This window comes from Stegodyphus dumicola, chromosome 9 (assembly GCF_044657685.1).
Source record: "Stegodyphus dumicola isolate Sdum_Otavi_A_Nest chromosome 9, ASM4465768v1".
NCBI lineage: Eukaryota > Metazoa > Arthropoda > Arachnida > Araneae > Eresidae > Stegodyphus > Stegodyphus dumicola.
This window is the reverse complement of record NC_140776.1, coordinates 144138560-144154109: the sequence shown is the minus strand read 5'-3', so window position 1 is coordinate 144154109 and position 15550 is coordinate 144138560.

Genomic DNA, 15550 nt, shown 5'->3' with positions numbered 1-15550 from the left:
AGAGACAGATACATCCAATGACAACCACATTGCTCTGTTATTGCTTCCCATATCTGAAACAGAGGCTCTTACAGTTAAACCTATTTCTGTAGCTGCTACTACAGTTCTATGAATTAGATCTTTCATGTCAGAACCTGATGTTGAAGGCCCTGTTAATTCATTGGCAACAATCTGTTTCCATGATGTTTTAAGGCCTCTAAGCATTACAATAGTGTAATGCTTAGCTTCCTAACGTAATATTTCCAATGAATGACTTAGACGATGTATCAAAATCTTGATATGAAGCTATTTCCATTTCGTCAACTAAAAGGCAGCAGTTCCTATCAAGAGCATCCAATGAATGAACTTTTGTCTTGAGGAAAAAAAACAAATTTTCTAAAATGCCGAAATTAATTTTTATGTCCCTAATCCTCCTGTTCAAGGTACTGTACGATGGTGCTGGATATCCAGTACTTCTGAGGTAATTATATCCATGTTTGCTCAAAGCAAATCGCATCTTCAGTCCTTTTATAATGGACTTTTCTGACCAGTTCCTTTTTGACTGCACAGCAAGGGTTCCTACTTGCTCATCGGACAAAAATGATGTCAATTTTGCATCTTTTTCTTGAAGCTGTTGCTCAAGGAATTCTATTTTTTTTTAACAACTCTTCATTTGAAGCAGGTAGAGTTTCCTAAATTAAAAAAGAAATAGTAAACATGTTATGCTGTGATTATTTTTTTAAACAATGGTTGACTGAATTAATATATTTGTAATAACAATGATTTTTTCAACAATTTTTTTGGAGAATATTAAATAATTTACCACTTCAGTATTTGGCTTAGGACATCTTACTTCTCTTATCCTCTTGTCAGTTACAGATGGTGGTGGATTTGGAATGCTAAAGAGTGTTGGTACTGCAGTTTTTCTTAGTTTTTAACTATCTTTGCATAGTGACTCAAATTGAAATTCCTCAAAATGATCCTGTAAATACATAAAGTAATAAAAAAAAGTATACAAAATAAATAAAAGTACAAAAAACAAACCACACGAAAGAAATGTGAGAAAAGTGTTTCACACAGTGAGGTTGTGCCAAAGGCAGCAAGCATGAACTGTAAGTAAGTATAGGCAATAAATAAATATGCAGGTAATTAAATTAGGCCCAGTATTATAAAAAACTGAAACAATAAACAAACCATGTCTAACATATCAGCAGCAGCATCTTGTAAGCTTGGGCAGAATTTAATTATCCAATATTTATTTTTTGCCTATAATTTAAAGTGTTCTTTAGAACATTATCCAAAAATTAAATGAAGTAGTGTTTTGCTATAAAATTAAAAACAACTAAAATAAAACTTTATATTTCTTGCTATAGTGCTCTTACAATAGATAAGAAAATATGAGTTCACTTCACCCAACTTTTAAGATACTAGGCCGATAAATACATTTATAATTAGAGCAGACTATGATTCTTGTTATAATTGTAGTAATGTTTATTGCTTTAATTGAAATATTTAATTTTTAATTCTCTAATCATTCAAAACATAGGCCTAATTTAGAAGCACAGTGCCAACATGCATTTTAAAAAGCATCAAGGCCAGTTTAAACGACAATTTTTTAAATTACATCCCCACAGACATATCCAATTAAAGTTATTAAAAACTCTAGAACGTAGTTCAGTAGCTTTCTGAATTTGTAGGCAATTTCTTATTTAGAGATGACAACACAAAATAACGCTTCAGGAAATATTATTTATCATGTATAAAAATCTGCTTTGTAACACATATCAGTAATAACTGTTTATCAATGTCATGAGGATTTAATTTGACGAGATCACATTCTTTAGAAGTATCAAATTCATGAAAGGATTTTGGCTTGGCCTTTGAAATTCATCATTATAGGCAGATTTATTTGATTGTTATGCATGCATTAAACACTACACATGCATTAAAAACACTACAATTATTTTTGAAAAATACACATGCAGTTTCACAAGTTTTCTGTGCTTATTTGAATGTTCTGCATTCATTTCTAAATCTTTACTCCATTGCCAAATTGTATAATACTGTGATTATAAATATATGGTACTTGCAATTATTGAAGTCAGATTATATATATTTTGTCTCATACTATTCAATTTATTCTATTGACTTCAGATGTCAATGTCAAAATTCTGGAAGTTATTTTAACCAAGAAACATTAGTGGGCACCGTGCATAAAAAACTCATCTAACTTTTTAACAATAGTGATTATAAAATAAAGAAAAAAATTATATATCATTCCAACGATATTGCAACTATAGTATAATGTTACATATATCTTTAGCAAACATTCAGATTTTATCTTGACTTTCCAAATTATGATTTGTTTTTTAATAAATTTCAATATGCTAATGATTTTCATGTTACATTAGTATAATTTCCACAATTAGCACAGGAAAACAAAATTTGCGCTTTATATTAGAAGAGAAATTTCTTTTCCACATTCAAAACATCCACATTGGCGATGTTTGGCGACGGGTACATTAACCCTAGACTAATTTAATTATAGCTATTATTACAGAAATTAGCAGATACTTAGGTTATTGTACACAAGAATTTCACTTTACTTACACATTATAAACATCAGAGAAGATATAAACTCTAAATCAAGGCGTAATTAACATTATACTTACTAAGCAAATTTCAGCGCTTGGACCAGGTTTCCAATTGTCTCTTCGGCAATTATTTACCCATATTTTTCTTCTTTCTTCATTTTTAGGAAATTTTACCAATGTATGACCTTTCCGTGAATGATTTGAACAATTAATAGCTGCACATCCGCCCATTTTACACAAAAAAAACAAAAAAATTGTTGCACCGTAACTACACAGCCGCCATTTAATCTCCCACTTGGGATAGCGAATGCCTGCTTAAATGCTAATTGCTTATGCTTATATTAGCCCAGTTTGGCTTTAATAAGCTATATTGATCTAATCCCCTAAGGACAATCAGAATGTCAACTATCAGCTAGTTCCCAGCCAGGAAATCGGAGCGGGTAAGGAAAAGAGGGCCCATCGGCCATAGTGACAAAGTCCAATCATCAAAGTAACTTAACTCTTACCCCTGAGACAAGAGTAATAATCACGTGTATGGAGCTATGAAGATGCAAAAGAAATGAAAATACATGAAATGTGCATAGGATACAGTGTTGAACATGTAATAAACAAATGAAAGTGAAGTAATGTACGCATAAAAATGTGTTATTTACATATTTGAAAACGAGTGGGCTAAGTGACAAAATTGTGATCCCTCATTCTGTGAGCCGTAAAAGGCCTGATATTGTAGTCCTCAGGAATGCAGACATAGTTCAGTACAGCATTAAAGTTTCCTTTACTGCAATTCAAGCCTTTGTCAAAGAACTTGCTGTTAAGTTTTTGCAGATATTTGTCAATATATTCAACTTGTAAATCATCGTGCAGGAGTTTGTTACGGATGTAAAAATGCGCTCCTGTCATGGTGCGTAAGATTGTGTTTTGAGTCACCTGCAATTTGTTGATATCTGAGCTCGTAGCAGTCGCCCAGACAGGGGACGCATAACACATAATTGGTCTTAAAATGGAAATATAAATCTGTCTTTTCCTTCTCAGATCTAACTGCGAGCTGCGCCCTAGCAGTACTTGTAATTGTTGAGCAATTCCTCTGGTCTTGTTTGCAATGTAATTGACATGCGTACTCCACGTGAGTCTTCGATTCAAGTAAACACCTAAATACTTGGCCTTGTTTACCATCGGGACACGTTGGCCGAATAGGTAAAGTGGCTGAACTGAGACCAGTATTTTCTTCCTTCTAACAAGAAGTAGCTGTGATTTAGTCGCATTGATGGAAATCTTCCACCTGGAGCACCACTCCTCAATGTCCATAATTATATCCTGCATAACAGAAATTACCCTGTTAGGCTGAGTAGATCTGACCGCTACAGCGGTGTCATCCGCATAGCAGGCCAGCAATGTATTTCTGTTGAGTTTATCCCGCGGGAAATCAGCCGCATAGAAAAGATAGAGTACTGGGCCAAGACAGGAGCGAATGCCTGATGATTCAGCCTGGTATATAGGAGCCTTATGTGTAGTGAGTGTGTCTGGTTAGCTGAATAGACGTGATGATTGAGGGGGGGATATTTATAAAAGCTTGAGGGTCCAGTATCATAAAATTAGGAGGATTTATGGATTCGGAGCTGAGATAGCGAGTGTGTCGTACGCATAGCAGTTTGCTCTTACTCTTTTGCTGAAATTGACGTAGTAACCGTAGGCGGTCAGTAATTTATTTCTTCTAACTACCTTTGGGTACTTCATAATGTCCTTTTTAGGACACCTGGCGATCTCACAGATGACGATGAGCTAAGCGAGAGGAGCCAAGGCCAACTCTGTCAGTTCTTTTAGGTCCAACAAAACCTTCCCACTAAGGAAAGAAAACTATCTGCTTTCTCCGAAGGGCAATAATTAAAGATGAACATGGACATTGCAGCGGGAACAAGCACTGTTTCGGCAGAGGATAAAGCTAAAAAAGATGAAGAGTATATAAAGACCATGCAGGATATTATCGCGGATCATGGAATTCGGAACTTTCTAGGATATTTGCGATCACCCAAGGATTAAGCTGCAAAGAAGCCAAGGTCGGATTTAGAGCAGTCGCGCGAGGTTGAAGGTTTGACTCAACAAACTAGTGATGAAGGCTTGGATTTTGCCGAAGAAAACGGCCAAAATTGGGGAAAAAGAGGAAAGGATGGACATTTCACAGTCTAACCGATATGAAACATTGCAGGCAGAGTCGTAGCTAGGGTTTTCAGCGCCCAGGGACAACTGAAGATTTCGCGCCCCCTACTGCTTGCCCAGGATGGAAAACATTTAATTCTAAAATGTCGTAACATCAGTTTGGCGCCCCTTAGATTCTGCGCCCGGGGACAGATGCCCCCTCTAACTACGCCCCTGATTGCAGGAAGCCGAAAGCTCAGAAGTAGGAGGAGCCAATCAAGAAGAAACGCCCCCACCGATCGTTTTCCAGCAGCGAAGCGTGGATTGGATGCAGATTGATGACTTTTGCAAAAGTCGTGTGCAGAGGAATTTGAGGCTAATGTCAAGTCAACAGCGATCTATGTGAATGTTAAAACTGTAAAAGACTATCGAAATGTTACGAAGTTGCTGCAGGCGAAGGGAATAACGTACCACACTTTCCAGTTGGGAAGTGAAAAACCATTAGGGGTCGTTTTAAAAGACTTGCCGAACACCATCAAAGAAGAAGCTATATTTGCTGACTTAGAAAGGAGAAAATTTCCTGTTTTAAAGGTTAAACAATTCTGCCGAGGAAAGTCAAGGAACTTTGACAAGCTACCCATATTTCTCCTGGAATTGAAAAAGAATCAAGCTGCAAATAACATTCACCTACTGAACAACATGTTCAGTTTTACTGTGAGAATCGAGAAGTACAACCCCAAGAAGAGGCCGGTTCAGTGCTACAGGTGTCAGGAGTGGGGTCACTCCCAGCACCTGTGCACAAATCCTGAGAGGTGTTGTAAATGTGGTGAGCCCCATCGCAGCAAGGAATGCCCACTTAAGTCAGATGACTAGCCAACCTGCATTTATTGCAAGTTAAGAGTGAATTTTGAGAAGTACGAATGTAGCCTTTTGATAATAGATGGCGCTGATCGTTGCAGCTGTTTTCTGATGTCAGAATAAGGGGTTGCTACCTTTGGCAAGATTCTCGTCGAGGTGAAAATGAAATTATTTGACAAAGAGAGTTGACGCTAATGACTCGGGTAACCATAGCAACACCGCATTAGGATTTAAATAACACAGCCCCTTAAGCTAAGAACAGCATCTGGAGTACTTTAGAATGGAAAATGACTTCATATGGGGTCTATAGGCTTTTTTACAAAGCAGAAAGGATATACATTCAGTGATCGTCTTTCACTTGTGCAATGTTAAGCGCTGTAATGAATTAATACTTTCTATTCGTTCATTGCCTTCTGTAGATTTAGTAAATTTTACTTCCAATATTTAAAAACGCTGATTCGCTTTTCGATAAGATTATAAACTCTAGGATAACAATAATTAATAATCAAAGCTAAATAATTAATAATCAAAGCTATCTTTCTTTCTTCCCCCCTTTTTTGTCCTTGTGTTGCATTGGTCCTATTTTTATTCTTGTTTTATTTAGGAATTTTGATTTGTCTATTCTGCATCGGACATTATAAAATTTTTACCGCATTAAAAAGTAGTAGGAGCTGTAAAATAAAAATATAACTCAATCGTTTTATAGCCAAATTTTTTGTGTGATAACTTAAGACGACCCTCTCTTAAAATGACAAGTCTTTCTGAAAATATACATAAAGCATTGCTTTTAAACAATCGTCTTCATAGAAAACCAAATCTTTTAGACATGTTGAAGATTGTCTTAGAAAGGCTATAATCTATTCTGTAAATTTCTTCAATTTAAATGATATTCGGCATAGCTAGAACATTTGCCGTCTGGGGCGGACTCTGAGTGTGTCCGCCTAGGCAGTCTTTGAATTTATCTCTCCTCTTGGTATAAGCAAATGACTGAATGTGGAAACGACAAAGAAAAAATACATTAAATATCTACCTTTAATTATGAAAAACATTTTAATTCCATCATTTTAAAATTTAAAAACAGACAAATATTTGTTTGCAAAGCCACCTATTACAGAGTACTATGCTGATAGTACAGAACTATTTCTTAAATACAAAATTAATCATTTGTAGTTCTAAAATTATTTTTATTTAAAAAACTCTTATCATAACTAGAAACACAACTGTGAAAAAAATTCTCAGCAATAAAAAGTTACATTATCTAAAGAACTGTGTTTTAGAACAAATAGTAAAACGTCAATTAGGACCCACCTTTTCATATTCCCGTTTCGCTTTCTTTAGTAATAATAACGGAAATAAAACTGAAACACTTCTCTTTAACTGAGGGAATACTTCCTTAATAACTTTTTAATAGTCCTCAACCGAGCTCAGCTCATATTTCAGTTACGCACTGCAGTGGGCGCAAACAAACGCAGCTCATATTACAAATTTACCTCTGACAGATATCGCTCGTATTTGGAAAGAAAAAATTGCTTAATCTCGCTGCCCCCCCGTAGGTTTAATGTACCGATATCACAATTTAATTGATATTCGTAATTTTCAAGTTTTGAATGAATAAAAATGGTATAAGACTGCGTAGCTGTAGAAATCTCTCGGTGATTCCTTTGAATACTAATCTACAGAAAAATGTAGTTTTCTTCTTAAACTAATTTCATAAAGTAGTTCAGAATCATATTGTTCTTTATTTGCTTGAAAGATTCACAGGACTAACCTCCATCAAGTATTATTTCATACGAAATTGGAAATATTATTTCATTCAAAATTATGCTGTCTGTGGCGAACTAGCCCCCTCTAGCTATGTTACTATGTCTGACATCACATGAATTAAAGAAATGAAGATGGAATTTTCGTATATAATTAAAAGCCTTTATTAACTTTATAAGAAAAATACAAAGAAAATGGAAGCAAATTATTTGAATAAAAATGTGCGTCTATAAATTATAAGATATATAAATTTAGGTTCTTATTTCTGCATTTCAACTTTTTATTAGCACTTGGAAGTAGGTCTTACAATTTTTACTCGAATGGGAAAATTAAAACTTGCTTCTTTTTAAAATAGGAAACGTTGCTAAACCACGTGCTATAATACCTATGATAAGGAACTCGCTGAACAATTATCTATTGATATGCAATATACATCAAGTTATGCACCATAAAGAATGTAAGGAGCAGTGTTGCAAATCATGCATTAGCTTCAAATTTTTACCAGTATTAAAACTATTTATTTTTAAGATCCATTAGCGGCCCACTGTAATATTGCTGAAAACAGCTAGATCAACTCCATTTCACATCCCGGCGAATGAGCTGTCTATACGGGAGTTTTTCGTGGTTCCCTCCGCAAGAAAAGATGTATACTTTTATAACGTGTAAAAATGCAACCAGGATATCTTGAAGCGAGGTTGGTAACATTAGCAAAATTGGACTGGCTTTTTATGGATGAAAAAAAAAGTATTAAAAAAAGGTACGACATATTGTTTCGTATATGATACTTTCTGAAAGTATAAATGAGATCATAAAGATTCCGAAGATTTATATAATACCTTCTTTATTTAATGAATGAGAAACTGAAATTGAAAATCGTACTTGCATAAGGATGCCGATAATTAGTTTCAAGGAGAAACTGAGCTTCAGTTTGTGCACTTTACCTCTTGCTGCGGCACCGTTATGAAGGCATCCCAATTTGATTGCATCCTCGCCTTATGATAAAGTTCATTGAATTACCTAAAACAAATTATAGTTCAGCATTCTAACCGTTACGTAGCCAGGGACTGTTCTCGTCACTGGGAGAACTTTAACTATATTTCCTCGAAAATTCATTCTTTTTTACGTTTTCAAACGTTTATTGAGGTCATTATGTTTTAATTGAAAATGATTCATGCAGGTTTTATCCTGTTAAATAAAATGAATTTTAAAGTAAATCTTTCATGTGATAGCAAAAAACGAGTAGAACTATGAGACGTAAGTTTTCCCATTTTTCATAGTACGCATCTTAAAATATATTAATTTACGATAAATAACAAATATTGAACTCAGGAAAAAAAATATGAAAACTAACAGCCTCATGAGTAGCCGAAAGATTAAACCGCTGAATACTGGGAATTCGATCCAGGCTAATGGGTTAGCTGCAGAGTTGGTTTTCAGGGTTTTCCTTTTATGTTAGGTGACTTTCCCTTAAAGTCTCCCGCAAAGGCATCTCTCCTACTAGGCAGATAGCTGTTGCGTGCTTTTCTATATTTGTATAACCTAACCTGAAAACTAGCAACAAAAGAGAATAAAGTATGATGTGTAACGTGTATACGAGCCAGTTTCCCTTAGAAAGTCCTCCACGAAGGCATCCCTCCCTTTAGGCAGATAGCCCTCTAGGCTTGGCCATAATCACACACACACCAGAATAAAGTAAGAAATCTCCTTATACAAATATCTCATTCTTTTATAATCGTTTAGAAGTACCATACAAAGTATTCTGCGCCAATGAAATTATTAGAATGTATTTTTTAATACTAACAAAAGTGATGGTTGAAAAGGATACGGCATTTCGAAAGGGAGCACTTTTGAAAGTAACTCTTTACCTGAAAAAGCAGATGATTTTTAATTCTGTTTTCAATCGAAAACTTGTTCTAAATGCATTGTGCAGGACCTCCACAAAAGTCAATAAAAGTATGCAACCGCCTGTGGCCCCCCAACATAAGTTCGTTTACTCCTTCCTTTCCCCCGTTTGAAAATTTGTCTCCATGTGACTAATTTTTCTTTCAAAAATTAAGACTAATTTTTCTTTCAAAAATTAAACCTATCTGCTGAAGAAGTAATGAAGAGATTCAAAGAACTGAAACATGTGTGTTTAGAAAAGAAAGGTATCTGCGAGAATCGTCCCGTTCGTTATCTAATCACGAATTTCCACGCAAGAGGTTTGTATTTCGAATAATATTCATCAATATCTGTTCTCAATATTGATGCTTTCCTTGTTAATTGCTCCTGGTTAATTTCTGTGTTATGTGCTTTTCCATGTTAATTGTTCAATTTTTACTCAAAGTGATCCCATTAAAGATAATAGCTTCTAAAGGAAATCTGGACTTACTTATAAATCGTTTTCTATCTTTTACCACAATCTTTTCGATGGCATAAAGAACTTAAACATATTTCAAAAACAGTTTGTGTTTTTAACTTAAAATTAAGGGCCTATTAATCTCTTTAAGCTATATTGCAACTATTAGGAATAACTGTTTTAAATTTTATACCAGAGTCTATCAAACAAAACAGCATCATCTAATGCATCCACCTTGGTTTACCGCGCAGTGTAATTCCCGCCGTCAGTTACTATCAACAGAAAGCTCATTTAAAAAGACTTACCCTTAGTTTCAAAGTGCAACTCTTTTCCTGAATATCTTCGCCCGGGTATAGTAATGATGTCTCATCTTCAAAACTATTAATAAATTTAAATCCATAACCCACGATTGACCGAGTAGGTGAAATCATGGAACACTGGTAGTTTAACTGAAGTTCGAATTCCAGCGAAAGGGTTGGCTTTTCGTGATTCTCTCTATATGTAATGTGAACATAAGTCTGCTTTCTTTAGAAAACTGTGATTAAAGATTTCTTTCTTCCACTAATCCAGAGTTTCTTAAACTGTGGGTTGCCAAAAATTTAGCAATTTTGGTATTTCTTTAACTTATTATAAAACTTTTACAATTACCAAATACTTTTAAATAATGTACCTGAAAATACATAAAGATAAGACAATACAGACAAAGAAAAACCGAAAACGTCTCGAAGTATTTTTTATTTTTTATAATAGACACTTTTATTTTACTTTAAAAATTAAAGTCAATGACCTAAAACTGCAATAGTATATTACAGTACAAGTGAAGAAACTGATAGTTTCACTCACGCGTGTGTCGGATTTGCGTAATGCTTATGGGGTCCCGTAAAATGTTCGTAAATATTAGGGGGTCCCCACGCCCAAAAAGTTTAAGGAGACTCATACACCTTAAACCCCTCATGATCTTCGAATATGTGACTGTTGCAAGAATTGGGATATTTTATTTATTTTAAAAGCAATTACTATTAACTCTTTACAGCTGACTACATAATATAGCTGCTTTGGAAACTAGTAACCAAAAAGTTTGTGTTGTCACAAATATTTTTGTAATGTAATCATCTTTGTGACAAAATATTTCGCCATGTTTTCATCTTGCGCGCAGGATATTTTAAAAATGGCTAATGGTACATACTTGAAATTTGATGGAATTCTTTATATGGGCACTATTTTTTAACTGAACCAACAATCTGATGAATATTTTAATATTGAAAAATTTTATGGACGAAAACAATACAAATTTTGTTAATAAAATACATTTTATAAACTCAACTCAAAATAAAATAAAAATTTAACATGAAATTTTTAGAATTTTAGGTTCACAATAGTTTCCAAATGTTATAAAAGCTATATATGAAGTATGGAATTAAATTATGAAACAGAATGTTTTAAACTGTGCGCGCAAGTTGGAAACATGACGAAAAATGTTGTCACAAAGCGGATTAAATTATAAAAATATTTGTGGCAACACAAACTTTCTGGCTGCTATTTCAGAAAGCAGCTATATTATGTAGTCAGCTGTAAAAAGTTGGTAGTAATTGCTTTTAAAATAAATAATTTATCCCAATTCTTGCAACAGTCACCTATTTGAACATCTTACCGGTTTTAAGGTGTATGAGTCCTCATACACCCTGCACTAATCAAAAAGTCACCTGCACTAATCAAAACCCTGCACTAATCCAAATAATAATAAAAGCAAAACCCTGCACTAATCAAAAAGTCACGTGTTTTCCCATATTCGACTCAAGAAATAAATGTCCATATCGTTATCACTTTAATTCATTCCGGTCCCAATGAAAGTGCTACTTTCACCTTGGCTTAGCATCTTCCAGTATCATGGCCATTCAAATTGAAGCTAAATTCATTACTTACACATTATCTAAGTAACACATTCATTCATATTACTTCTCAAAAGTATGCATTAGTATCAGCAGCGTAGAACTCTTGGGCCCCTATGCAAAAACTTTTGTTGGTCCCAGCCCTCAAAATTCAGATTCTAAATAAATAAATAAATAAAGGTTTTAGACTTTTCAAGCCATTCAGAAGGGTTTTTTACGCTCTCACGCTGAGCGCGCAGTCGACCGGTCTGCTGTCGCACTCCTGCTAAGCGAACTTTTTCTTTTTTTGGCTTTTTTACTCGTAGCTTTATTATATTAAGCATCGTTTTCTTCGCATTTACGCCACATACATTTCAACACCAAAATCACAAAATTTTTAAAAACTGAATAGCAGCACATGTTTAGAACACCCGATGCAGCGTTAAGTGTGGGCGTACATTTTTAATTCGTTTCAATTTTTTCTCCAGTTCATTATATTAATATATAGTTTTATAAACGTATTTGTCAGCAGAATTTAAATTTATGTTTACAATCAAATGGTAAATTATTATATATTTAGATAATATTTATAATCATTATAAATTTAGATATATCTAATAACTAGATTTATTCACAATAACTTTAACAGAAGTTTATGGATGATTAAATCCTTCATTTCCAAATACATTTATAAATAATTTAATGAATATTTACGTACTTTGTTAAAGGCAGATACATGCTTTTTGCAAGCATATGCTTAAATACCCATATATATTTAATATTTTTTGTTTTTTGGCGTGGGCAAATCTTTAATTTCTGTGCATTCACAATCTTTTTCGAGTAAAGCAATTTACAATAATTTAGCATATACTAGAAAATTTTACATAAGAAATATGTATAAAAATAGTTTGAATGAAAATTACCTGTATTATTATGAATACCCACTCAAAGTCAATTTTCCTTCGAAATTCCTTCACGATGGCAACTCTTCCTTTAGGCAGACAGTCCTTGCATGCCTTACCCTATTTAATAAAAACGTATCTATGTTACTGACCTAGGTGCTTGATTACAAATAATTTAACATGCATAATTTTATATATTTACTTCTAACCATCAATTTTCAAACTTTTAACTTAAAAGACATTATAGGATACATTCATTATCAAATTCAAATTTTCTAGTAAATATATTTTGGCAGAGCATTCAATACCTCTTTTAGAGATTTTACTCAGTTTAATATTTCTCTGATAATATAATAAATAAAAACTATAAATTTCACATTTAAAAATTAACCTCAATGTCATCGGATAGCAATCTTGATTGACTTATTCTACATAATATTGCTTCATTTTTTGAAACAATTAAAACATTTAATTCATCGAAATTCGCAAATACCTCAAATTTTCATACTGCGAGGTAATCCAGATGGTAACAATATGCAAAGTATATATTCATATATCGATTAATAACATTGATGATGCTTATTTCATTGTCTTGAAACTCTTTCAGAAATAAGAGACCACTCACTACTCAAGAATATGCATTAAATAACAAAGATTTTTCATTCATAATTTTGTATTACATTTAGTCATCAATTAAACAAGTTGCTAAATAAAATTTTAAGAAAGAGAGACAGAACTTTATATTTTTATTTTTCAGTTAACCCAAAGTGATTATTTTTCAGTTATATAAAATTAAATAATAACATGAGGATGACAAAACATGTATTCTATTTAAAACATTTTGGTGTTTGTAACATAAAATAAAAGTAGCGAATCAAGGGTATCGAAAGACGTGTACAATTTTAAAGTTATCGCAAAATCGCTATTGCAAGTTATCGAAAAAATAACCAAAATGTGATTTTTGAGGAAAATATCACTAAACTATAGAAATTTATATTATTCATTGAAGAATGAATGTTTGTTTTATGCTGAAGTGTCTTGATTTTCGATTTGTATGGAACTGTCGTGTGTGGAAATACTACGAAAGCGCTGTAAAGGAAGCTCTGGATGCAAAGAAAAAATCTACAGACCAAAGCCTGGGAGCAGTGCTTCACTCGTCGTATCGCGCTGAGGCCAGCCTAACCAAAGAATCTCTAGGGGAATACTATAGATTCTTTGGCCTAACTAACAAGTATCAAACGTACTGCGGGGTTGGGACCCTCCTTTCATTCTTACCTGCATGGGGTACCTACGCTTTAGATTCTTTGGGCTTTCCCTTCCGGTAACTTTGGGCTTTCCCTTCCGGTAAAAGCTGCTTTGTTTGCCTTTTCCTCCTCTTCCAAAAGGAGAAATAGATTGACAACTGATATACTTTTCACAGCTAAAGTATCTTAACAATAGAAAAAGGTTTTTTTTTTTTTTTTTTTTTTTTTTTGTTGCCACTCTTTTCTTGTGTAACGTGGTTGTATGGTTAAATTAACTTTCAATTATTATAAATTCCATCCACTGCAGAGCATACAGAATGAAAATAACCTAGGATCTGAACTCTGAAATCCTTTTCCATTTTTATATACTCCCTTCATTATCGAATCGCAACCAGCGATCGCTGTTGGAGGCCCTCGGGTGTGCTTTGTAGTACTTGCAGTGTTCTGGATCTTCCGCTGTGGACCACTTTGGACTTTTGAGCAGATATGATTGTCTTAGTACCTATTTATTTCGATTTTAACTGAATAATTCCCCTGAATACGTGATGTATGACTCCAAAAAAGGCGTGACTGATGCTTATCTGGGCAAGTGTTATGCACTAAATAATTTTTATTGCATTGTTAAAAGTATTGGAGAGCTCGTCGCCTAATGACCTGATGGTCAATGGCCTGGCATTTGTTTAATAATTAAAACAATTCTCAAGACCCGTTCGCGGACAAACGTTAAAACAGCTGAAAATTGCTAGATCGACTATTGTTCAAATCCCCAAAGAAATTCCTGCATGGGAGTTTTCGTGATTTTTCCCACGCGAAATATGGATACGAGCCAGTTCACTTAGAAAGCTTCTCATGAAGACATTCCTTTCTTTAGGCAAACTGCTTTCATATGCTTTGCCGTAGCCAAAATAATCCAGTCCAAAGCAATGTTTAAAAGCTACAAACAGAACAAGAAACAGGTTCAATTCAAAATGCCAGGGTTTTAATTGGAATAACATTAATGAAGTTTAAAAAATTATTCTGAAACTATTACAAATTGCTTCTATGTTTTTCATCCTTCATCACGTGATCGTCAATTACTTCAAATATACGAAGCCGCAAAACGCAACAATATCTTAAAAAAATTGATGATAACGTATGAAGATCATGTTCACACCTATTTACATCTAATACGTACAGCGACAAGCCGAAATAATCATTGAAATTTAGGTAGGTATGCTTACCTAGGTAAAGATCTTTCATGTGCTTTACCATTAATTATTATTTGATGATTTAGACTGAGCTGACAAAGCAGACAAAATACCTACAAAGTAAAGTTGTTATCCATTGTTTGAATTCTTCCGCAAGACCCACTTTTTTACTGAGCGAATTTCCGCAAATTTTAAAGATTTTTCGTAATTTTGCCACATAATAAATAAAAAAAAATCACGAATTTTTCTGATTTATATTGAAGTTTCGAGATAGTTACCAATGTTTAAATGCTTTTAATATTTGCCGGCATCCTTGAACAATTCATTTTCGAATACAAACCACGTTACATGATAGCAGATTAGGTCACCGACGACTGAGCGGGGTTCGAATAGCAGCGAATGGTCTGGTTGCATGGGTGATTTCGTGATTTTTCCCATGTATAGCATGGTACAAGCCAGTTTCACTTAGAAAAGTCCTCAACAAAGGCATCCTTCCATTTATGCAGATAGCCCTTGTGTGCTTTGCTGTAATGAAATAAATAACCAAACCAATAGGAACCCGCTAGGAAAGCAGAGGGATACCTTATATACTCCCCCTTTTTAAAGAATGACTGGGGTTTTTAGGGAACCCAATCGCCAAATCCTGGGTCAGGAGGATCATCATTCAACACCCTTTTAGTTCGGCC